The sequence below is a fragment of the Oryctolagus cuniculus genome, chromosome 8 (genome assembly GCF_051225735.1).
Source record: "Oryctolagus cuniculus isolate XC-2025 breed Fujian yellow rabbit chromosome 8, ASM5122573v1, whole genome shotgun sequence".
Classification (NCBI taxonomy): domain Eukaryota; kingdom Metazoa; phylum Chordata; class Mammalia; order Lagomorpha; family Leporidae; genus Oryctolagus; species Oryctolagus cuniculus.
In genome coordinates this window covers 88,276,353-88,303,265 of record NC_142874.1, presented here as the reverse complement: position 1 = coordinate 88,303,265, position 26,913 = coordinate 88,276,353, and the positions used below count along the sequence as shown (strand labels likewise).

The window sequence follows — 26,913 nt, the reverse complement described above, 5'->3', positions numbered from 1 at the left end:
TGCTGGGTATTTGGCTATCATTTACTAAATATACTACATATACAAGCACTAAATACATGGTACTAGGATCTGATGATACTGGAATACAAGATTGCATAAGGGAAATTTTCTTGACATTAGAATACTCTGGCATGATAGAATGTTTATCATGCTGGTGAGGACTCTGTGCGATGTGCTAAGAAGCAACCAGAAAAGTAGCTTGGAATAAATTATTGCCTATTGAAATAAAGTATTATTCAGTGGGACAGAAACTCCAGATTGTCATAGAAGATGATAGCCTCAGGGAAGTGAGCATGTTGGAGTGCATCTACTATCTAGGTCTAGAAACCCCACTGACCTATCCGTGTTCTCAGAGAGAGCTTAGAGGATTCTTTACACACCGAAATGGTAAGGAATACACTGCTGAGGCAGTGACTGCTGTAGGCTAATGCTAACGGTACAAGATACTGCCATTGGACTGAGCTGGCATACACCAATGGAGTGTCAGAGTGCTGGAATTAGCAAAGCCATGTGATGGCTTTTAATTGTTGTAAGCAGTGTGTGGACAACAATTATAAAAAGTTAGGATATTGTTGTACCTAAAGTGAGTCACAGAGACCAGCCACACACACAGAATTTGGAATGAGTCTTTATTAGCTGATGGTCAAGAGTAGGTTCACACCTAAAGGTCTCTTGGCCCCTAGCAGGGGCAAAGGTCAGGCTGTTAAAGCTGAAAGCTACAATTGCATTTGGGGAGAAATCAAATGGGAACAAGGAACAGGGGAGTAACATTTGGTGGGTGCTGAATGAACTGCCAAACAGAACATGGTGGGGAGAATTTCTGGATCCACAGCCTGGGTTTTGAAAAGTTCCAGAGTTGTTCACATTTGTGTGTGTGTGTGTGTGAGAGAGAGAGAGCGAGCAAGAGAGAGAGAGAGAGAATGGAGCCAACGGGCAATATGGATGGAGATGGTTAATAGAATATGGACAGCCAACAGGGTAATTTTTCCATATATACGACCAAATGAAATTGAGGATGAGTTGAGGCTAAGGAGAACCACTCAATAAAAAGTTAAATCGCTTATTTCTTCATCTAATTCAAGCTTCATACATTGTTCTTCTGACTGAAGAGAGAGATCTCGTTGTCATTGGGGCAGATTCTAAAACAACAAGACAATATATGTTATGCATTCCCTAATTCCCTCTCCAAGACGACACATGGTCATATCTAAGTATGTGGGAAGGGCTGTTGGCATAGAGCCCAAGCAGGCACTGACAGCTGGGTACCTGAAAGACCTGAAGGGAGATAGTGTAAATAGTATGAATGCTTTCCTCTGCCTGCTTTGAAGACATATGTTCTCTTTGTCTTTGCTTTTTAGAATTCTTTTCTATAAAACACATAATTGTGATTTTGTTTGTGTGTTTATGCTTGCTATAGATTAAATATTTGCAGCCCTTCCCACTCATATGCTGAAACTTATGATGGTATTGGAGCTGGAGCCCTTCAGAGATGATTAGATCTTGAGAGTGGAGCCCCATGAATGAGACTAATGCCTTTTTTTTAAGATACATCTACAATATTACTACAAAATCATTGTTTTGGCATTAGTTGGTTACAGTAAGAACAAGATACTGTGAGTGTGGCTGAGCAGCTATAGTGTCACAACATATTCCCTGCCTGTGGAACCGCAATTTGTTACCTCACATCCGTTACTAGTTACCTGCAGCCACTACCACTTCAAATCCTTATGCACATGTGACTCAAGGAAGAGCTGATGCTAAGCAATTAGGTTAAATGCTGATAAGACTACAAAAGTTCCTTGATGGAAACTTTTTCTTTCCCCTCCCCTGCAACCACTTTGCTTTAAAATAACTGTTATTACTCAGAGCTAATCAGATAGCAGCAGCACCCAGGGAACTTCACGCTTAGTTCTTGTTAAAAGGCAATACCTGTGCAGTGCACATTTCACACCACAGGCAAAGAAATGATTTTGCGTTAGAGTCCTTTAAAAAAGTAAAAGCACTCCATCATATTCTTTGGGATGGTGTTATTGCCGCACATTCGTTGAGAGGTGTTTGCTCTGAAGAGATCTTCCAATATTCCTCCAATATTCTTTTCTTATGGTGTCTTTTTCTTTAGTTAGGATTTCACATAACTCTAGTGCTTTATTAAGAATGTTCTCCTTATTGTCACATTGGTTTTCTAGCATGTCTTCATAAATGTCCACAAGAAAGGCAGTTAGATAAGGGGAATTGTGACTTGGGTGTAAATCAATTAATTGATTTAATAGATTGGGATATTTGGAAAGACCACAATCCTGCAAAATCCCTTTCAAGTAGTCCCATGCACTTTCATTAAGTGGTACTAGTTTGATCATTTCCAGAGTGTGCTGGACTTCTCTGTCCAACACAGTGGAATCATTGTAGCCAGTGGTATTAGAAATGACAAAGTATCTTTGGTTCCAGAGTTATTTCTCACATCTTCTTTAAGAAGCAGGTCTACATACTACAGTTCATTATTCCAAAGTTTATCTTCCTGAATGACCCACTGCCAACGCTGCCAGGCATGGCAATTCTTGGCACCCTGACTGAGAATATCAGCAATAAACGCAAGCTCTTGAGATGCATCTTTCAGCCATTTCATTAATACACACCTGTGATACCAGACTTGATAGTTTTGGGGCTGCTTCTCAGCTCAATTATTGCAGTAATGTAGCTCATTTATTCATGTAGATCCTTTTGACAGGACTTCAAGAGAACTCTGCACTGTGTATTTGGCTGCATTTAATTCAAAAGCATCTCGGGTCAGTTGAAAAGCTCATTCACTTCTTTCATCACGCTGCGGAACAGCTCGGAAGTAATCATTCGCATCTCTTAAATTTTTCACTACGGGTGACCTGGACCACTGGATTGGGACCCTCATTCTGTGGTACTGGATCAGTATCAGCCCATTGTACACTACCCTCTGGGCGAGTCCAGGCTCAGAATCCCGTCATCCATAGAGGATGGGACTGCTTCTCCGGCCTCCGCCTTCTCCTTGCCCTGCTGCTGCAGCTGGGCCGGCGGTGGGTGTGGTTGGGGTGGAGGTTGCTCCGGCTGACCTGCCGCACAGCCTTGCTTGGCCTCCCAGGGCCTCCTCCGTGGCTGTCATTTAGTCTATGGCATTTGTGTTAGAGTAGCCCAAATGCACTAAGACAATCCTGTGTGTCTTAACATTCATTTGTTAGTTTTAGAGAATTCTTGACAACGCTCTTTCAAACACTCTATGTCATTTTCTGTCCCTTTTTGGAACACTAATTAAATATGTATTAGATGTTTGAATATTTCTATATAACTCTTTACGTTCTCTTCCGTATTTCTCAGCCTTCTGCTATCAGTGCTTCAGTATGTGTCTCTTCTGTTCTTTCTTCAGTTTACTTGAAGATATTTCAATTATAATGATGTTCAAGATGGCTTATAATTGTAATTCTACTGAATAAACACAAAAGAAAAAGGATCATAAATCCTTTTTCCTCTTGTGATTCTGTTGAAATTTGCTATTTTTATCCTCAGTTTTTAAAATTATTGTTAAATTTGTGATACTGCCCCATATTGCAGCATCTTTTACTAAAATGCTTTAGTTTCTGTGCCCAAGCAATATAAACACTCTCATTTTGAGCAAAACAATTTGAACTCACTGAGTCTGAACAGAATTTTTTCAGCCAAATTAACAAGGCTCCCTTTAAAGAAGCCCAGACTTATTAAAAGCAAATTTAGGGCCGGCACTGCAGCTCAATAGGCTAATCCTCCACCTGCGGCGCCGGCACTCCGGGTTCTAGTCCCGGTTGGGGCACCGGATTCTGTCCCGGTTGCTCCTCTTCCAGTCCAGCTCTCTGCTGTGGCCAGGGAGTGCAGTGGAGGATGGCCCAAGTGCTAGGGCCCTGCACCCCATGGGAGACCAGGATAAGTACCTGGCTCCTGCCTTCGGATCAGCGTGGTGCATCAGCCACAGCGGCCATTTGGGGGTGAACCAACGGAAAAGGAAGACCTTTCTCCTCTCTGTCTCTCTCTTTCTCACTGTCCACTCTGCCTGTCCAAAAAAAAAAAAAAAAAAAAAAAAGGGGGAAAAAGCAAATTTAGGTCATTTCCTCAAGAGGAAAAACTAAGTTTATGAAAAATAGGGAATGGATTCTGTGATATCTGTGTCAGTGGCTAATTTTTCCCACTGTTGGTGGAATACTAGCTAATCTTGACTAACTGAAAAACTCTGTCTCTACCTGGCTTGTTCCCTCACATACACGGATGCATTGACCCAGATAACTCCTAAGACTTGGAGTATTTTTCTAGATAGTTTGATGTGGTTGTTTAAAAAATACAGAGAAGCAGAGAGACATTCTTGAACAAAGGTGAAAATAGAATACAAAAATTAAAACAAAAAAAGAGGGAAGAAAAGGAATGCAAAGGAAATGCTTCTGTTAGCTCTCTGGGGGAAAGGGAAGTGTGCTGGACACCTGAAAAGTGGCTCTAATCTCTGGAACCTGAGAACGCTAACTTGTGATGAAAAGAAAGACAATGAGTTCTGTATTTTGAACGCAATTATCCTAGATTATCCCAATGCAGTCCTAAGTGACTTCTTTATAAGAGTGGAGCAAAGAGAAATTTGACATCAAAGAGAAGGCCATGTGACAAAAACCATCAGAAGCAGACCCAGAGAGAAAATGTGCTGTAATGCTGTCTTTAGCGATTCAGGAAGGGCCCATGAGCCAAGGTATGCTAGGGCTGTATTTCTATACACCGGAAAAATGAAGTGATGGGATTATGTCATAGAGTTTAGTGGTGCCAACACCTTAATGTTAGACCTGTCTGACCCACATTGGACTTTTGGTCTCTGGGACTGTAAGAATAAGTTTCTACTACTTTAAATAGTTGAACTTGTGGTAATTTCCTACAGCAGCAATAGAAAACAATAGATGGAATTTCCCAACTATGTTAAATATTTTCAAAGAAAAGTTGTGGCAGTACCCTAATAATACTATGAAAATGCTTAGTGAACTATTTCTGATGCCTCTAAATTATAGGACCATCATGCCCAGGGTCAATCAAACAAATAGTTCTTTTAAAAATAATCTCAAGCTTATCCTTTTCTTTTGCATGTTGAATTCACAAGCAGAACTCTTGCTATTGATATCTATGATTCATTTTACTTAAAACACTATAGTTCTAGTATTAAGAGATGAAAAGAGCCATTTCTTTTCTCTTAAATGTAATATTTCCTTGGAGAAAATTAATGAAGGATTGTTGTGGAAGAATAAATGTTAGTTACATAATTTTGTTTAAAGAGAAGAGAGATCACTTTAAAATTTAGTCAACTCCCAGATGATTCTTCTTTTGCTAACTTTCCATCATTTCTTGAAGATCAAATGCAAGTATTTCACACACATGGGGAAATTTCTACATCATTGTAATTTGTATACTCATAAAACAAAATAAGCTATGGAGAGTTTTAATAAACAATCATACTTTATAAAGGCCTGTGGATTGCCACCTTGATTACTTAAACAATAGTTATACCAGTTTGGCACCAAGCTATTCATACACCCATGTATCCAATTATATGTATGTAGTCATATAATTCTGGAAACACAAAATAACTGATGCTTAGAGGCTTTACTAGATAACCATGTACTATGGATTTTGAAGGGCACTCTTTCTTAAATTATGGAACGTTTTGAGGCACTGAGTTTCTGATGGAATATCTTTACCTTTAGTGTGTACTTATTTTCATCTGTTTGAAAGGAGGGAGGAGAGAGAGAGAGAGAGAGAGATCTTCCATCTGCTAGTTCACTTCTCAAATGCCTATAACGGCCAGGACCAGGCCAGACTGTGGCCAGCAGCCCAGAATTCCACCTGCGTCTCCCATGTTGGAGCAGGGGGCCAAGCACTTGTGCTATCATCCACTGCCTCCCAGGATGCACTAGCAGGAAGCTGGATGGAAAGAAATGTAGCTGGGACTCAAATCAATACTTTGATATGGGATGCGGGGATCCCAGCTACACCACATGCTCATCTCTGAAATGGTGTCTCAAATGTAATCTATACTGTCCTTATGATACTTATTAATATGACATCATTCATCATATTTCTAATTCCTTGATTATTCTTAGCTCCTCCTCTGTACTCTTCTGATATTTTATAATATTACTATTATAATTTTATTGTTCTTTCAAATTCTGTCACCTGATATATTTATTCATTTCAGGGTGTGCTAGATACTTTCTTATAAATAGACAGAATCCACACACAAATATGTAGGTTTGATTACATTCCTGGACAAGTTAAACAAGGATACAAAATCTTATCCACAGAAGGTGGTCACTCAGGACAAGTTCTTTTTTTTTTTTTTTTTTTTTTTTTTTTTTTTTTTTTTGACAGGCAGAGTGGACAGTGAGAGAAAGAGAGAGAGAGACAGAGAGAAAGGTCTTCCTTTTCCGTTGGTTCACCCTCCAATGGCCGCTGTGGCCCGCGCGCTGCGGCTTGCACACCGTGCTGATCCGAAGCCAGGAACCAGGTGCTTCTCCTGGTCTCCCATGGACCTGGGCCATCCTCCACTGCATTCCTGGGCCGCAGCAGAGAGCTGGACTGGAAGAGGGACAACTGGGACAGAATCCGACGCCCTGACGGGGACTAGAACTCAGTGTGCCAGTGCCGCAGGTGAGGGATTAGCCTATTGAGCCGCGGCACTGGCCAGGACAAGTTCTATAAAGCATCTCTATAAGACTTTAAGCAGCTAGGTAAAGAAGGCAGCTGAATGTGTAACGTATCTACAGAATAGTAGAGAGATCAGGCCAAGAAATATAATATTGGATATCATTTGTATATAAATCATATTTGGAACTAAAAGACTGGATGAACTCACTGAGGAAGGATATACAAGCAGTAAGAAGAAGGAGTATAATTGAGTCTGTGGTCACAGCAACATTTGGTCATTGAGCAGAGCGGGAGTCAGCAAAGGAGCCCTAGAGTTGTGAGCCTTGAGGTGGGAGGGGCCTAGGTGCATATAAGACAAGGAATGAGTGTTGTGAGGAATGCTTTTTCAATGATTCTGAATTTTGACAAGGCTTCAGGTAATATGAACATATTGGTCACCTGGAAGCATAAATGATTATAGTAAAGAGAGAACTCTAGTTCCTTTGTTCCTCCCAGGCAAACAAGTACACTTCATTTCCAGCTTTTCAGGCAGCTAGATATGGCCAAGATACAAAGTTTCATTAGACTTTGACACAAGCAAATAAAATGAATTCTATGCAGGTTGAGGCCAGGAGGATTTCTGTGTCTTCTACACAGTAACCAAGACTATCACTTAATTCTCTTGTTTTTCAAGATTCAGAATATTCCAAGCCTCACAAGAAAGGATGGGAGAAGAGAACAAAACATTCCTCAACACATTTGTATGAAATAACAATCAAAAAAAAAGATAGATCAACCATATTTATTTCATTTTAAAATGCCCATTTTTTTATTTTTAAAGATTTATTTATTTATTTGAAAGTCAGAATTACAGAGAGAGAAAGAGAGGCAGGGAGAGAGAGATTGTCCATCCTCTAGTTCACTCCCCAAGTGACTACAAAGGCCAGGGATGGGCCAGGCCAAAGCCAGGATCCAGGAGCTTAATCCAGATTTCCCACATGGCTGCAGGAGCCCAGGCACTTGGGCCATCTTCTGCTGCTTTCCCAGGCACATCAACAGGGAGATGGATTGGAAATGGAACAGCCAGATCTCAAACTGGTGCCCCTGTGAGATGCTATCACTGCAGACAGCCAACTTAATCCACCATGCCACAGCCCCCGCAATTCCGGACTCATAAAGTGCCCATTTTTCACAATTAACAAATAATAATTGAGATGCTTTATATTCAGTGTGATTAGAAAGTTTCACACTATACGTCAAGTGGTGTCAATTTTTCTTTTCCCACTTACGCTTAGCATAATGGTCTCACAATCATTTGAGAGTGTTTGTCTTGTCTTTCTTAGTTGTACTTAAAATAATAGCTTGCCTTAGAATTTACAATGTCTGTTTTCATGAAATATAGTCATCGTGCATGTTTTGTGGATCAACAACCTGTCATTTCAAGTCGCTCAGTGAGCAAGAATTAATGTTTTTTCTATTGTCATTCTGATAAGTCTGAGCCCTGAGCCATATTTTAAACCTTCTGGATTGTTTCAACACTGAGCTGACTTCTACATATTTGCAGTTCTAGTCTCTTTCCGAAGCAGTGCATCCATTCCAGAGATTATAGTTTCATTACTATTGAGGGTAGCATTTTGGCTTCTAAATATGTCATATTTATTCAAGAAATGTCTCACTCTAGTTTTCACCCAGCCTATTTAATCCTTTTCTTCAAGAAGAAACAGATTTCCCGTTGTTGTTTCCTAGAAAATTCATTTTGGCATTTGACAATGTGATGATGTGACAAAAAGAGGAAGAAATCAGTCTTCTCAAAGAATGGAGACATTTGAAGTTAATCAGATGACTGTAAAAGCATTATTTCAAACTTCATGATAAGGCAAGGTAGGCTATTCCTTGTTCCTATATTCTAACTATGTTCCATCATGATTGCTAAGTTCACACATGTTTTGTCTAAGGAGCATAGAAATGGTTTCTTCCAAACCAGCCCCTTTGTGTGTTAGCCTTCAGGTCTGAGCTGTAGATGAATTGTACCAGGCCACACAGCAGGTGTGTTTATAGTCCAGTCTTAATGAACCGTGGGTTAAGCACCTTTTTTGGCATCTATTCTGAACACGAAAAGATAAATCATTCCACTGAGAGACTAATTAGATTTCCCCAAACTACACAACAAATCAATAGCAAAACAATACTGTCACTCATCATTTTAACTTTCTCTTAGTTCATCAATCACACAGCAAGCCACGGTCGTCTTCTGTTTAAGGTGGAACTTGAATGCTCACTGACAACATTTTAGCTTTAATCTTTTAGGAAAATGAAAGAAATATGGTTACAAAGGGATGAAAGAGTAGGCTCAATTTACCAAGAAAAGTTATATACATGTATTGAATTATTATACTCTGATAAACACACTTACTATGTGTCAATCAAAAAGAAAAATGTTAAGAACGCATGTTTTTAAACACCTGCTAGAACAAGCTCTCCTCCCCCTTCTCCCCCATTTTACAAAGCAAGTGTTTATACCTTGAAAGATGAGAATGGCAGCGTGGCCAGGTAGCTTAGAACACTGGAAAGAGGAGGTAGTAACTCAATATTCAAATTTGGTAAAAGTAGATTTGTTTAGACTAAGCATCAGCCTATGGAGGAGGATGTGGGAAAAAGAAATCACCTATGTTTTCTGTTAGTTATGGTTTCCTTAAAAATGTTTCAGAATTTTGGCAGGTTAGCTTTTTAAAAACTCAACAAGTTTGCCAACTGAAGCAGAATTAGTGATGGGGAGGGGCAGAGAGAGTAGAGACAGGAAAAAGAGGAGACAGGAGACAAGAACTGAAACACATGTCTGGACCATATGCTGGATAGAATCAGGTAGATATCACAAAGGGAACAGGGCACCCTCATGTAAAGTGTTTTGTGCCAGAAATTTGCAAATTTAGTTACAGATTAAAGAATTTAAATGTGTGCTCACATGAAAATGGAGTTTTGATTGAGAGACAGTGTACCACAGCCTAAAAGCGAAACATAATTTCATTTTGCTGAAACACTGAGTGATTCTAAAGAACTTCATCACTCAGCAATAGAACAAAATGGCATGCATATTTTCATACAGCTTAATGAATTGTTTCTCATCACTGCTCAGCCAAATACATTTCCTTCTTTCAGTAGACAAGAGGAAAGTGAGCATATATAGGGCATGTGCAACAGTAGAGTTTCCCAAACTCAACACTATGGATATTTTGGGCTGGATGACTTGTTTGCTTGGTGGGCTGTCCTGTGCTTTGTTCCTATCTACGAGATACCAATCGCTACCTCCTACAGCTGTGACTACCAAAAACATCTCCACACACTGACAACAGTTTTGGGGATGAAGCAGGATCAAAATTACCTCTAGATGAGACCCACATGCTAGGGGCAAGCCCTGCAGTATGTCTATTCATGGCTGGGAGGTGGGGAGGTGGGGTGGGTTGGAGTAGGTATGTGGGACATGAAAAGAGTTAAAAGGATTGATGAGACTTGAAAAGAGAGGAAAGGAGTCTATACTAGTTTTTGAGGGCTGCTATAACAAATTACCTCAAACCCAAATGGCTTAATACAATAGAAATGTATTCTCTTACAGTGCTGGAGACTTGAAGTATATAATTAAGCACTCAGCAGAGCCAGGCTCTCTGAGGATTCTATGGGTGAGTTTGTTCCATGCCCTGCTTTCAGGATCTGGTGTTGCAGGCAATCCTTAGCATTCCTTGGCTTATAGATGTGTGTTACTCTATCCTCTGTGTCTATCATCACATGGTGATTTCCATGTGCTTGGCTGTTTGTTCCTTCTCTTCCTCTGCTTTTCCAAAAAGTATATTTATTTACTTACTTTCATTTTATTTGAAAGGCAAAGAGAAAGAAAGACAGATGGAGTGAGATCTTACATCTGTTATTTTACTACCCCAAATGCCTTCGATAGCCAGTGAGGGAAGAGACTGATGCCAGGAGCCCAGATCTCAGTACAGGTCTCCCACATGGGTGGCAAGGAATTGAATACTTAAGCCATTATCTGCTGCCTCCTAAGATGTGCATTAGTAGGAAGCTAGACTAGAAGTGGAGGAAGGGAGTTGAAACAGGAATGCCAGTATGGGATATGTGTATCCCAAATGGTGACTTATGTGCTGCACCAAACAACTGACCCTCTTTTCTTTTTACAAGAATGCCAGTCATAATGGATGGTCCCATCCCCATCAAAGAGGATCTTAACTAAATCTGCAAATGCTTTACTTCAAATAATGTTACATTCACACATATCAGAGATTAGGACTTCAATTTATCTTATTTGAGAATACAGTTCAACACAAAACAGGGCCCAAAGGGGAGAGATTTGTTCTTAAAAAGTTCCATGAGAAATTGTGACTAGGGAGGCTTCAAAAGCTCTAATGAATGATTCAGGCCCACAGAATAGATGAGAAGAAAATAAAGAAGACAATGCTAAAGTCACATCTCATTGTGGAAGCTCTAGGGGTTGAAAGACGGACCTCAAATTTGAAGTAACGGATTGGTTTGCACCTTGTGATTTTAATATAGTCATTTATGGGACCACTGTGGCAGACCAGACTATGCCTTCCCCACATATGAAAGGTTGTTGAGTTGAAGGTTATGAGGAAAAAGCAGATGCAGAAAAATTTACCGGTCTCCCTTTCATTTGTCCAAAAACAGGGCATAGATTTACAAAGACAAAAGGTATGCTGTCACCCTTCTACCAAGGAGAACGAGAATTAACCACCAAAGACAACTTTAGACCCCTAGGAGCAGGCAATAACAGTTTAGGAATCTACATTAATAAGTGTTTACCTATGAGCTTTCATCTGCCATTTATTTGCCTTTCCATAAGTTTCCGTCCCTAGATTAAATGTCCTTTTCCTCTGTCTTGTTACTTCTCTAAAAATTTAGCTATTTTTTGTTGGAGGTGCTATATAAACTAGAATTCAAAGCTACCTATTTGAGAATTACACATTTCCTGGGTGGCTCTCATGTGTATGTAAATTACACACGTTAATAAACCACTTTTTTTTTCTCTTCTTAATCTGTTGTTACAGGGGTGTCTTCCAACTAATAACCTACAGAGGTTATTCTTCCCCTACATCAGCTATTAGGGGAGTTGTTTACTGATGGACAGTACTTCCTTACTGTTCACTCTCAGGGAAGCCATTTGGGGTTACATAGGTAACAGATGACGTATTTCACTTAGAATTTGAGATGATTTAAAAAAATTATTAAAAGTCAGAGTTACACAGAGAGAGGAGAGGGAGAGAGAGAGAGGTCTTCCATCTGCTGATTCAATCTTCAATTGGCCACAATAGCCAGAGCTGCACCAATCCCAAGCTAAGAGCTAGGAGCTTCCTCTGGGTCTCCAACCTGGGTGCAGGGGCCCAAGGACTTGGGCCATCTTCTACTGCCTTCCCAGGCCATAGCAGAGAGCTGGATAGGAAGTGGAGCAGCCAGGACTCAAACCGACGCTCATATGGGATGCTGGCACTACAGGTAGTAGCTTTACTTGCTATTCCACAGTGCCAGCCCCTGAGATGACTTTAAAAAACAGACTATTGCAAAGGTGTGACCAGAGTATAAGGAAACCAAAAAGATAATGTGATAGTTTGGAGATAGTAAGTAAGTAGATAGGCCTTTATTACCACTACTTCTATGTCTAATGAGAAGGAGTGGTAATTAGAAACTAGAAAATGTATAGATGGAGAGAGAGACAGAGAGAGAGAGAGAGAGAAAATTCTGCAAAGTTGGAAGCCCAACAGGAGACATTGGTCAAGGGATGTAGGCATTCCATGGATACTCTCCATGGAGGCAGCCTGAGCTAATAAATATTCTTATCTTTTTCTTCCCACTAATAATGATACCCATTTGGTCAAACCCAACCAAAAGCCATAGGGTAACCTGCTGTGTATTTGATGCAAATAGTTCCTCTACCACTAGCTTCCTACCCCACTGCACCACTACCAAGCAAGTACATAAAGCAAGCAACATTGTGAAGAGCAGAACTGAAGGTACAAATGAAATGTATATATAGCACTTAAGAAATTTTCAAACTTACACTGCTTTCTCTCTATTGTGTATCTATTAAATAGTAAAATTCAACATTAATCTGGACATACTTCACCCATTGATGGAGATTTCTTTGTTAGTTTAGTTAATTAGTCTTTGAATAAAAGCAATATAAAACTTCTACAGTGGATCATATTGGAAGCTGATATACTACAATGCCTGTCTCAGATTTTAGAACCATTGGATATTTAATAGAAAAATACCGCAATCTTTCATGATGCCACTGCAATATTTGAGGATGCAGTTGATGAAGACAAGCTGATGAAATGAAACTGGGATGAAATAAGAGTCAGCAGAGGTTGTATCCTGCCCCCCTCCTGACAGCTAGAGGAGTGGTGTTACTGCAAGTCAATTGTTTTTCATTTGAAAAATCAGGGAGTTGGGCATCATTTCTAGGTAGACAATTTTATAGCCTCCAGCTTCCCTTATTCTGGGTATTTTGCTCATGATGATAATTGATATACTTACTTTATCATATGATGATAATTATCATATGACGACAATTAATATACTTACTTTAATTATATATCTTTCCCAAAAAGGAGAAAAATAACAGTGACCAAAACCATATACATTTATGTGTCTGTAAAGATTGCAAATGTGGATTTTTGCAGTTGGCAAATGGTTTTACAGACAACATGCGTATTTCAAGAGGTGGAAACAAAGATACTCCAAAATCCCAACTATTTACATGGTTAAAGCTTGCTCTGACCTTAGAACCTTGACACATCCTCTTCCTTCTTATGAAAAATTTTCTGACTGGCTAAATCCTACCTCTCCCCCAAGTCACAGCTCAGCTGTCCCTCAGAGAGGGCCTCCCTGACACTTTCACTTTTCCACCTTTTTAATAGAGTCCCTTCATTCTTGCAATCTGTTTCTTTTCCTATATTATACTTATTGTTAATTGGCAGTTGTATATTTATTTGCATGTGTTTTATTGTTGCTGACTTTCTCTATTTGACTATAGATTTCTGATGGGAGAGATTGTATCTGGATTTGTTTTAAATCTGTCCCTCCAGGGCTTAGCACACTACCTTGTTTATATTGGATAATCACTGTTCTAGTGGTCACAGGAATATACTTAGCCATGTTGTCACTGAACCTCTAAGGACTGCTTTCATTAGATGAAATTTGAGTTGTGAATCTTTGTATAACTTAATATGATATGTTCTATGAGTGTACTTCAAAAAGTCCATGGCAAAATGAAATTAAAAGTTAAGTTTATCTTGGTGCACAAAATACTTTTAATTCCATGCAATTTTTTTCACAATGTACATTTCCATGAAATTTTCGAGGACTTGTTGTATTGATTGCCCAATATTTCATTAAAGAAATGGACATTAGGGGCTAGAGGACCAAAGAGTAAAAGAAAACCCACTTCCTTTGCTTAGGGCATGAAATATCCTCATAGACATGCTTAGGAGATAATGCATTTATAAACAGGGACATCGTTAGAACAACAAATTAATGAGAAAAAAATGATGATACAACAATACCACAAATAAGACTCCTCTAAAAAGTTTATCATTGTAAACCAGGGTTTCTCAACCTCTGTACTATTGACATTATTATGAACCAAATAATTCTTTTTTGTGGTGGACTATCTTAGGCATTGCAGGATGCTTAGCAGCATCCTTGGATTCTACTCACTAGATTCCAGGAACACTCCTTCTGCTGTGACAACCAAAATTGTCTCCAGACATTGCCAAATGTCCCTTGAGAAACAAAATTGTCCCAATTGAGAACCACTGCACCTCAGATTTAACAAACAAAAAAGCCAAACCAAACCAAACAAAAGCAAGAAGCAGAAAACCTTATGCTACACATTATTTCATTTTGGGTCCAAGCAACCTCAAAACTTTCCTAAGGCAGGTTAGCATTGTCTGTATTTCACACAGGAAGAAAGGCAAACAGGACAACTTAAGTGACCATCTCAATGTCATGTAGTCATAAACAGATTGAGGATTATGAATCTAGGTTTTATTGATTCCAAACTTCGTGCCATTTCCACAAATCTTTTCCAGAGTAGAAGTAAGAGTGAGGCATTAGAGTTGAGTGTGCGGTGCTAGGCCACACACTGGCACCCCAGGACTGTCACCTCTAGGGATTCCAGGGGTCCAAGGCTTAATCTGAAATCCTTAGCAGCTGTCATTTGAGCCCTCCTGACTGTGTCTTCGCAGGCATGAGAAGAGAATTTCCAGATCTGCCCTGACATTTTTGATCGGAGATACCTAGGAAAAAGTGATTCTATTTGATGTTCCTTTGTAACATAGAATTACATTGATATTATAACTTTTTATTTAAAAATTTTTAACTTAAAAGGCAGAGAGTGACAGAGAAGGATAGAGAGAGAGGGTTTTCATTTGCTGGTCTCATATGGCTGGCAGGGACCCAAGTACTGCAGTCATCACCCATTACCTCCTAGGGTGCGTATTAGAAGGAAGATGGAACTGGAAGCAGATCTGGAACTTAAACCCAGGTGCTCTGTGGACATCCCAAGTTGATGTCTTTACCATCACACCAACAACCTGTTCCAACATTTTAACTTTTCAGAGCAGAATTGGTAAAAACAGTAGTTGATGTGTTTTTAGAAACAATAAATTTGTTTTATTTTTCACTTGATCAGATGTGAGTTAGAAAATAAACAGGGAGGTAGAGAGTCCCAGGAAGAGAAATGTATGCAGATTCACAGGAACAAAAGAAACTGAAAGAAAGAGACAGAGGCACACGTGCACACATGAAGCCATAGAGAGGCACAAAGACAGAAGCACATCAGACACACAGAGAGACGAGCACGTAGACAGTGGGAGATGGGACTTGGGTTTGGGAGGCTGAGTGATGGGACAGGAGCCTGGGATGCAGTGCCTAGGAGAAGCTGTGAGTGGGGTGGGGGAGACTGATCAACTTTGCTCTGCAGGGGCTTAGTCGGATAACAGACCTTGTTTCAGTAACACTGCAGGCATTGGTGTTCACCACGCTGTGAGCATCAGTTTCCTCATCCTGAAAAGCACAGTGAGTCTGCGCAGTGCACTGGAAGATTCTTCTCGAACCCATCCGGATGATAACCCCTTGAGAACACAGGACATGAAAACTCCCATTTCCCTCTCTCTCACCTTCTGTTCCCGTCTCCATTTCCCTCCGGCCCCACAAATCCGAGAGCAGCTGACTCAAGTGCCTGTCAGGAAAAGTTCAGAGCAGGTTAGGTCGGATGCAAGCAGCTGTGCGCAGCCTGGGTGGGGGTGGGGCAGCCAAGCGCTCTCCATTTGTGAGGGCCTCAAAAGTGTGCTTCCCCCCGACCATTCTGAGCATTTTAAACTTCTCCATTGAGGAACACAGCGCTGAGGCTAGCTACTATCCAGTTTGTAGCATCGCAATCATAGTGGAAACCTGACGATGCTGGAAAGGGTTTTAGTGCTTGATCCACATAATATTTGATACCTCCCTCTGGAGGGGAAAGCCCCCAGGTCGATGTCCAGGATCCACATATTTCTAACTGGCTTTTCAGCTGACAGCGCAGCCAGTCATCGGAGGCTCAACCCAAGCGTGTGCAGCTGACAGACCACAGCACAGTTAACCTTCGGGTGAGTAATTGAGTTGACACTGAACATAACGGAAGTCATTGTCAAAGTTTATGATGAAAATAATTTCCGAATCTACAGCTATTGTGTCCATTCCAAGTGATCCATGCCTCCTATCCATCATAATGCTGAAATAAAAATATTAACACAGGAATCGTAGGGAGCATAAGTGCCAATGGAGACAGAAATTTCCTAGCAAATCATGATAGTGCCCTGTTCTTTGAGACATTTGTGTAGAACCAAGACACACACACACACACACACACACAGTCATGGTTTTCCAATACAATTGATTATTTTGATCCAGAAAATACCAGGACCACACAGGTTGAAGGACATTTGCAAGATTCCCTAATAATTTGATGGGAGAACTGTGCCTAGGACTCAAGTTTCCCACCCTTCATCCTGCATTGTTTCCACTTAGGGTACATGGGTAAATAGTATTATTTTAAGCAGAAATTGATCATGTTTGAACATTCCCAGTTAATAGTCAAAAGAATGTCAATACATCAGGTGAATGTTTAATAATGTGAGTTAGTGGGAGAACTAAAGAAGTATCCTACATCTAGCTAAATATGTGCACAACAAGCATTTGTTTAATGAAATGAATGGGGTGAGTTTATTAACAATCCTTTCAGGAAGCTCTTCTTACATGAAACAACCGCAGTATTGGTTTTCTTTAAGATTTTATTTATTTATTTGAAAGGTGGAGTTACAGAGGGGGAAAGAGAGAGAGAGGGAGGGAGGAAGAGAGAGAGAGAGAGAGAGAGAGAAAGTCTTTCATCAGTTGTTTCACTCTCCAAATGGACGCAACAGCCAGGGCTCAGCCAGGCCAAAGCCAGGAGCCTGGAACTTCTTCCAGGTCTCCTTTATGAGTGTAGGGGTGGCCGGCGCCGCGGCTCAGTAGGCTAATCCTCCACCTTGTGGCGCCGGCACACCGGGTTCTAGTCCCGGTTGAGGAGCTGGATTATGTCCCAGTTGCCCCTCTTCCAGGCCAGCTCTCTGCTGTGGCCAGGGAGTACAGTGGAGGATGGCCCAAGTACTTGGGCCCTGCACCCCATGGGAGACAAGGAGAAGCACCTGGCTCCTGCCATCGGATCAGCGCGGTGCGCCGGCCGCAGTGCGCCAGCCGTGGCAGCCATTGGAGGGTGAACCAATGGCAAAGGAAGACCTTTCTCTCTGTCTCTCTCTCTCACTGTCCACTCTACCTGTCAAAAAAAAAAAAGAGTGTAGGGACCCAGAACCTGGACCATCTTCTACTGCTTTCCCAGGCTCTAGCAGAGAGCTGGACTGGAATGGAGCAACCAGGACTCAAACTGGTGTCCATATGGGATGTTGGCACTGCAGGCAGCACAACCCGCTATGCAGCACTGGCCCCACACAACATTGTTTTACTTTAGTGAAAGACACAGAGCTTACAACTCAAAAGGTGCCATTTTGGAAGGAGGTTTTTCTTATGTAATAAAAACTAATGGGAAATTCACAAAGCAATGAAATGCTAAAGATATAGGGTGCTCGAGAGATTAACAGATGCAAACCATATGTAACTACTTTAGAAAGTCCACTCTCAGCAAACATGAAGCTCCTCTGTTCTTCCTGCGGAGTCAAACAAGTTGAATTCCCCAAGTCTCTTTATTTTGGATTTTCTCCCAAAGTCAAACTTCCTCTTCCCTGCAAAATTCAACAGCATAGAATGCAAAGCCAGGACTTCATAGAAACGTTAGCTTATTTGAGGGGAATTACCCCCACCCAACACGTCACCCTTAACCAGGACATTTCATCAAACATTACAGCAGCAAAATGGGGGTAGGGGCAGTCTTCTAGGAGTTGGATTAGCTTTGAAAGGTTGAATGAACCAGATGATATGTCACATTTTTCAGATAACTCAATTCTCTGGGGGAACTACAGAGTGGTAAAAGTTTAATAGGAACTCAATGAATCAGATCTCCTAGTATTTCTTTGTATTTACATGGAATTATGTTAGGTCAGCTCATTTCTCAGCTGTATTTGTGTCTTTGCTCTTGTTTGGCAAATCTGTGTTTGAAGATCTGTCTGTGGTTCCAGGTCACCTGAGCATTTAGTCTGCTGTTCTGTTTGCACCTCCCCAAATGTCTCCTTTTCTCAGAGGCCACATCATCTTGACCCTTTGATATTTTGGGAGGGCAGAGAAATTGCAAAACAACTTTTTGAGCATCTCTGTTTTGGGCTATAAATTGCAAAGTGGACACAGAAGGTCAAGGGTTTCCCTTTACAATTGCTCCCTGTATAAGCACAAGCCAAGATAAAACTTACTATGGTCATTTTTGGTGACTCCTAATCAACAATAATTTCAATCCAATAAACTTTTTAGTATGTAAAACAATTTTTATGAACACAGTCTAGAAGAAATGGAGTTAGCTACTATTTTCATATTAAACAAAGGGTGACAATTTTAATTTACTAATAAAAAATTAAAGATTCCACAGGGAACATTGTAATGTTTTAACAATATATAGTTCAAAGATTTCTATGTTAAATGGTTCTAAAACAACACTTCTTACAGCTTATGAACATTGAGATTTTTTCATAAAGTATACAAACTATGTTTTCCCAAGGCTTTGTCAGACATTAACCTGTCTAGGCTATAACCTTTTAAGATAAGTACGATTATAAGCATGATAAAAGAAAGAAATGTGGCTAAAAAGATGAAGAATCTTGTCTCATGACACCAGCTAGTGATAAAAATGGTAGAACTTGGATCCAATTCAGCCACTCAAGACACTGAAGCTATTTTAAAATACATTTCTAGGGGCCACCATTTTCAATGCCAGCATCCCATATGAGTACTGGTTTATGTCCTGGCTGCCCCACATATGATCTAGTTCCCTTCCAGTGGCCTGCAAAATGCAGTATAGGATGACCCAAGTGTTTGGGCCCTTGCCATCCATGTGGTAGACCTTGATGAAACTCCCAGCTCCTGGCTTCAGCCTGGCCCAGCCGTGGCCATCGCAACCATCTAGCAAGTGAACCAGCAGATAGAGAATCTCTCTGTCTCTCCCTCTCCCTCTGTAACTCTGACTTTCAAATAAATAAATAAATCTTTTAAAAAGATATATTTCTAGTGTATTTTTCTTCTAAATGTTTGATCCCTCAGTAGCCATTTTATACTTTTGGAGTTCACTTTAGAAGAAAAACTACCTTTTTTATCAAATTATATAAGGCTGTGAAATATGTGTTTATTGAAAAAATGATTAAAATTATGCTTATTAATTCATAGACTGAAATAAGAAGACAGACATATGTCTTTGACATTTAGTTGGATTACTTTTAAACCATCCAAGATAATAAGAATCCATTTAAGACTCCTAGAAAAGATTGAGCACAATATTTGAGTCAACTATCGTATTGCTTATTACTTTTTTTTTAAAAGACTTACTTATTTACTTGAAAGGCAGAGTTATAGACAGAGAGAAGGAGAGAAAGAGAGTCTTCCATCCACTGGCCACTCCCCAAATGACCACACAGGCTGAAGCTGAGCTGATCTGCAGCCAGGAGCCAGGAGCTTCTTCCGGGTCTCCCATGAAGGTGCAGGGGCCCAAGCACTTGGGCCAGCTTCGACTACTTTCTCATGCTGTCGAGAGGAAACTGGATTGGAAGTGGAGAGGCTGAGACTTGAACCAGCACCCACAAGGGATGCTGGCACTGCAGGTAGATACTTAATGTGCTAGACCACAGCATTGGCTGCTTATTACTTTAAACCACTTAAATTCTTAGTTATGATGTAGAACTGATAACTCTGGAATATGCTAAGAATAAAAAAATAAACTTTATTGAATCTCCCAAAACTGTTCTTTAGGTTATTGATTTTTGTTTGTTCCCAACACTTGAAATTTATTTAGTGATGACTTCCAAATAATTGAATTTTCATGTTTCCTTTTAATTATAAAACTTCAGACCTCACTAAAATAGAAAAAATATTAGAATAGACGTTCAACATATAATGAATGCAGTTAAGAGCATGTCTTATAGATCAAGTTGGACACGTGATGAAATATCACAATTTTAAAAAATATTTTTATCAATCAATCTTGTGTCTGCAATTATACTGCCCCATCTTTTGGGTATTTCCATTTTCTCCGATCTCTATCTTATAAATATTTTTCTTTTCCAGTGACCTATTCACTGAGTTATCCTTAGTCTATAGCAGTGGTTCTCAAAATTTGTAGCAAGTCTGAAAATCACCTGAAACACACAGGTTGCCTGGCTCCACTTCTAGACTTTCCAATTCAATTAAATCTGCAGGAAGCCCAAGAATTTGCATTTTGAGCTGGTTCCTGATGACAGTGAGGTGGTCCCTCAGAACCAAGGCCAGCACATGGGGAGCACCTATTGTGTATTTCTGATCATTTCCATTTCTTCACTTTGCTTTTCAGTACATTGACAAGACAGAATTTGTTAAAAAACAAGTCTTTTCTCTAAATTTCATTTTCCAAAGGTGAGCAAGTTTTTGTTCATTCATTTGCTCACAAGTAGCATCACGATCTAGTAGAGCTGTAATGACTAGTCACAGAGGAAAGATATTCTTCCCTAGCCATTTACAGCTTAATCTGTCTCCCACCAAGGCTTTGCCCTGCCTTCGGGAACCAGGAAAGATTTGGACAAAACTCACATTCTTTCTTGAAGAACAGTTTCTCAATACAATGAAGTAAGATATTCAGAAACTAAGGGAGTTTTGGAGTCCTGGATGACTTTTATCTCTGCATATTGCGAGACATGTGGTCAATTATGTTTTGGCATGCAGCCAGAGAACTATACAGTGATTTCTGTTGGTGTCCACACTCATAGTAATTTAGCCTTTTTGGAAATAGTTATATAGCTCTAAGGCACTCAGCTACCCATGGAAACAATAGCAGAAATACAGAAAGGCAAATCAGGCTTAGAGTGATATTGGTGGAGCTGGAGTTAATCTTATTGTAATATCTAAAAGTCTAGCAATGTTTGATTGATTGTTGCCAACTTCAGTGATTTTTGTATTGAAAGGGCTCTTGGATTCTGAGTTTCATGGAATGTTTTGGATTGTTTAAATGCAAAGCTTATATAAAAGTTTTTTTATTTGATTTTTTTAAAAAAACATTTATTTATTTACTTGAAAGGCAGTTACATATAGAGAAAAAGAGACAGAGACACAGAGAGATCTTCCATCTATTGGTTCACTCCCCATATGGCCCAGCCCGGGCTAAAGCCAGGAGCCAGGAACTCCATGATGATCTCTCTCATGGGTAGCAGGGCCCAAACACTTGGGCCATCTTCCTCTGCTGTCCCAGGCACATTAGCAGAGAGCTGCATAGGAAGTGGAGCAACTAGGACTTGAAGCAGAGCTCATATGGATGCCAGCATTGCAGGCAATGGCTTAAACTGCTGTTCCATAATACTGGGTCATTTTACTTGGCTCCCATTACCATGCATCAAGTGTATGCCAGACAATAGAGCCAGTGCATAAAAAACGTGGCTCCTCTGGGACCTAACAGATAATGGTGACAAAGCAGGGTGGCACTAGCCATTTTTCCACTAATCTGGAGCTGCCTTGGAGAATGATTTCATCCCACTCTGCGGAAGAGTCTTTGGCTGTGGATCTTTCAAAGGGATTGACCTTCAGATGTGCTCCTTTTCCCCTGCCAGCTGTGTTTCTTTTACACACATTCACAAGTTATTCAATTCTTCATACACTAAAATAACTCCATTGGAGTAGAGAATATTTCTCTCAAAGATTGGTTTTCCTAGAACACACCTCGTCACAGGAGGCAGATTTCTGTGTTTCTGTGAATGGTCAGAGTGCAGCTAAAGAGGCAAACAGGGACCATAATCCAGGGCAGGCAGCGGTTCTGGTAAAAATGAATAAGTGCAAACACGGACATAATAATTCCTTCCTCGGACCCTACCATTTGCTAAATTGTCAGCTGTATTCTCCAAATACTGGTCATGAGCTCATGAATCTTTAAACACATTAATTATCACTGTGGTGACCAACTCCTTGGGATACTTATACACTGTAAACAGTTCTGGTGTTCTTTGCAAACACATACTGTGGAAGACCCCTTGGGTTCCAGGGCATTGCTTTTCCTTACTGAACATTTGTTCTTGTGCAAACCATGAACATGACCATTTTCCTTACACTGTTCTCATGTGTGTGAAAAAAACAAAGATACATACCCCTTGGGGGAAATCAATCAAACTGTCTTCTCTCCATTCAGCATTCATGCAGTATAATGGGCTAACTATGGGGCGCTTTTGCTTACACTCAAGATCAAGAGTCTATTCTTGTCTTTCAGAAAGGAAAAGCCTTTGGATTTATTTATTCCTCTAATGTTGCATCTGTTAGACATATGTCCACTTTTTTTTTGCCATCATTGCAACCACTTTAGTCCTCAACATATTAAAAATTAACTTTAGTAACTCTGGCCACACTGAGGAGGTTTCTTCCATGTAAAGGCATCTACAGCTCATGTATACTCGTGGGCAAGCAGCCTGAAAGTAGAAGTGTTGGGGATGCTAACACGGTCCGTAGCTGTTAACAGTAACCTCCTTCTGGTGAATGAGGGAAGCCTAATCCCGTGGAAGTATGGTTTCAATTTTTCATTGAAATTACAATCAAACAAATTGCCAGCACACATTTTTCTCTGTCAGATGTTTTCCTTAGGGCAAACTTGGAGGACCCATGGGCCGGCTAACAGACCTTGTCCTCTGCCAGGGTCGCTACAAAGTCTCCTCTGCTTTCTAATTAATTTCATCTTTTTCTGCCAGAGGTGGCTCCACGTGGTACACAGTAGCACCTGCAGGAAAATGTCTCTTCTCCCCTGACTTTTTGATGGAAAGAATGACACATGACTAGCTCTTCTTTTAGCTTTCTGTAGGGAACTCAGTATGATAAAAATCACAAAAGCCAAGATCCTGCAATTTCCTGATTTTCTAGCACTTATTAAAATCGTATTTATCAAGGTTGACTCTTGGCTGCTGGTTGAACTGGTTCTCCTGCAAGGAATGGACTTTAAAGCATTGCTTTGGGAGCAGGGGATCCATCCTATGAATGCTGTTGGACGAAGTGGCCTTGGGAATGATTGTGCTGTTTTCAAACTCATGAAACCACAATCTTCTCAGGAGAGCTAAACCTAAGTTGGAAATCATTCACCTCCTCAGCTTTCAGCAAGTGGTGTCACAGGAAACAAGCAAAGGATAATAAAGGCCAGTCGTTTTGATCTCTGGTCCAACTACATTGTCCCTCATGGGTGAGAATCTACATCAAAGACATGATAATGGACTTGGGAATTGACCATGTTTTTGTATTCAGCCCATCTTCAGGCAAAGGTTGATTTGGCCTAAAGCCCTGGTTGTGTGAATCTTTTGGTAACTACCAAATGTTACCATCTGGACCAAATAATTTTTTTTCTGTACCTTTGCAGGTGTTATTATCCAAGGTGTTCTTCCCTGTTTTAATTGGAGAGGAGGAGGCTCCTAAAGCCAGAAACAGTTTAACTATTGTTAATTTTACATCTTGTTGGAGGATACAGTTGTTCTATTCAGTACTTCACACTGTATACTTAATAGTTAAAATCACTAATACTTTAAAAAGACACATAAGAAGAGAAAGAAAGGTGATGTCAGCTAAGACACTTTTGTGAAGGGAGCACCAGAAAGGGAGTACCAAAGCCTGGGCTCAGCCTGGGCTCTGCTTCTGAAATAAGGTGTGCCTGAAGTGAGACAGCTTTGGCTGGCACTCTTCCTTCCCCTATTAATTGCACTCCACCAGCATTACAACATCTGAATATCAGGAAGGAAGGGACCTTGAGATTTTAGTACCTCTACCTATGTCAGTTTGTTCTGTGAATCAAATGAATATAAAAGCTAATTTTGAATTTCCTTCCCTCTGGCTATTACTAAGCACCCATTATACTGAAGTCCCTGGGAGGAGGGGGACAGAGAGAAATGCACAAAGATGAGACAGACTTGATCTTTCCCTCAGAGAAACCCATCATTTTATAGGGAGGTTCATTATCCTTTCAGGAAAGCATTTGACATTTATGTCACGTGCTGTGGTAGATGTTGACAATACAGAGATGAATAGGCTGAGTTTTGCCTGTTTTTAAGGATTTTTTATTTACTAGAAGAGAGAGAGAGAGAAAGTAAACAGCTGTCATATATGCTTGGTGAGTAGAAATCCCTGGGGACTATGGTAGGCGTGGGATCAGGGGAGGCTTTTCGTAGGAAATGTCAATGGGTTTGTTCTGCATGTGAAGAAATGCAAGGGGTGAATGAAAGTGATAATATGGTCTGAGTGTTTGGAGAAAGTGCGGATTCCGCACGACATTCAGGAAGAAATGATCCTAAAGGCCATGAGGCAGATTTCTGGGTGCCCTATTTCCTATGTACAAATGGAAGATTTTTGTTTCTTAGTATACTTCAGTCAGCTTCTCTCAGATACTCATGGGGATGAGTTGTCGGGCTTGCTCCAAGGCTACCATCCTTAGTCTTGTGCTGAGTCTCTAAAATAGTACACAGAAAGAGCACCACTGCATGGCCACCAAGCAAATAACCACTGATAGCATTCCTGCCACTACTGTCAGTCACCCTGCTGCCAGGATGATTATCACCACCACCACCACCACCACCGATGTTAGCATCACTGATGTGGGCATGGGATAGATTAATTGCATTCCAGGCTCTTGTCATGCAAAATGACACACATTCTAAGTGATGGCATGTATAAGGGGCACAAAATGGCAACAGACTTGATTCAAAAGGTGAGAAAGTGAGCACACATACTCATACCCACTCAAATGAACTTGGGTAGCCCTCCACAGAGAAATGCCCATCTTGAATGGGCAACGAGCTAGAAGATTGCCTGAAAGGAGTAGGGGTGAGAGAGGAGAGGGATGGAGGTGAGGGGCAAGAGAGAGAGAGAGAGAGAGAGAGAGAGCAGTACAGCACCTCCAGCTGTGATCTATGGCAGGAGAGAGAGAGAGAGCCTCTCCCAGTTGTTGGTCTCCTTTGTGAAGGAAGGGTTGGTGCCTCTCAAGCTGTGAAACCACCTGGGATTTGTATTGCACCTTCACATGTTTCACATGGAGCTCAATATGCATGTTTTCAGTGTCCTCCTCCTCCTTAGGTCATGAGTAAAATATATCCATCCTGGGAAAGGGGAAATTTGATTGACAAGGAGGAGGATAGAATTACATGGGGCAGGGAATGGGCTTGCAGGTACTTCCAGCTCAGTAGACCTAAATTAACTTCTTGCCTATCTCATATCATAACCGCAACTATTGCCACCATGACCATCACCACTCCTAACAACCACTAATTCTTAACCCTGATTACCACTGCTGTCACTGCCTCATCAGCCCATCATCATCGCCACCACTGCCATCAGTATTACCACTGCCACCACTGTCACCACAGTCATAAGCACTACCGCATTCTCGTTGCTCCCAGCCCTAACCACTAACACTGTCACCACTACTAAACACCACCACTCTAATTCTGTGACCTCAGCCACCCTCTCTAGCAGCACCTCGGTCACCCCGTTCTCATTCCTCAAATGTTTTCCCAGACCTTTTCAGGCATCTTAATGGCTATGTATGCTCCCAGAGTTCTCACCTGCATTATAAATAATATTGGTAGCCATTGATAATGGTCAACTCATTTAATGAAAGTTCTTTGCAAAATAGCCAAAGGAAATTCCCAGTTCACAAAGGAAAATCTCCCAACCTTCCTTCCTTCCTTCCTTCCTTCCTTCCTTCCTTCCTTCCTTCCTTCCTTCCTTCCTTCCTTCCTTCCTTCCTTCCTTCCTCCTCTATATTCTCTCTCTCTTTGCTTTCTTCCCTCCCTTTATATCTCTTTCTCTCTCTCTTCCCTTCCCTCCCTCCCTCCTTACCTCCTTTCTCTCTCTCTCTCTCTCTCTCTTCACCTTGAAGGAGTCAAGTTTCTTTAAACATGTTAAGCTGCCCAGTGGGAAGGCTTGGATCATACCAGCTTCAGCATGCTGGAACTTCTCTGGAATAACAACTGCAGATCCCCTGAGTTTTCTTTTCAAATTGCTAGAAGACCAAGAACTCCATAGAATTCCTCTAGGGCTGTTTCTCTTCCTTCCCCCTCCTGATTTAGCATTTTGAGGTGTTACCAAAGTACAGTGGATTGATTTTGAGGCTAGAGTTGGTAACATACACAGTTAAGGGCCTGAAATGTTAACAAGCTTTTGCTGTGATCTAAGGAGGGAAAGGACAGTAATATTTGGCTTAAAAGAAATTTAATACCAATTTTATTAAATCGTCTTAAAACAGAATGATATATATAAAACAGAATGATCACATTGAAAATTCAAATTCAACAGACTTTTAAAGTATGAATTGGAAGCATGATAGTCACTTTGAAAGGCCAGTTGATTCTGTCCCATGTCAGTTACTTTTAAAGGAGTAGTAATATAAAAATTAGTATTGACAGCATGGCATTATTTCAGCCAATTCATGTCAAGACAGCAAGGAAAAATAGCAAGTAATATATTTATCCATTTTTATTTATTGACTGAGTTTATTTCTTTTAACCATTTTCTTCTTGAGAAATTTCATTCTGAATA

The 26,913-nt window shown here is 40.6% G+C and overlaps 1 long non-coding RNA gene and 1 pseudogene across 1 annotated transcript in view; both read right to left on the bottom strand.

Annotated features, from left to right (window-relative positions):
• Window positions 1–2,027: 2,027 nt before the first annotated feature.
• Window positions 2,028–14,947, bottom strand: LOC149125082 (protein farnesyltransferase/geranylgeranyltransferase type-1 subunit alpha pseudogene; annotated as a pseudogene).
• Window positions 14,948–15,786: 839 nt separating this feature from the next.
• Window positions 15,787–26,913, bottom strand: part of LOC149125081 (uncharacterized) — a 53,751-nt gene continuing 42,624 nt past the window's right edge. The window contains exon 3 of the long non-coding RNA XR_016212038.1: window positions 15,787–15,907. This is a non-coding gene — a long non-coding RNA (uncharacterized LOC149125081). The remainder of the gene's footprint in view (window positions 15,908–26,913) is intronic.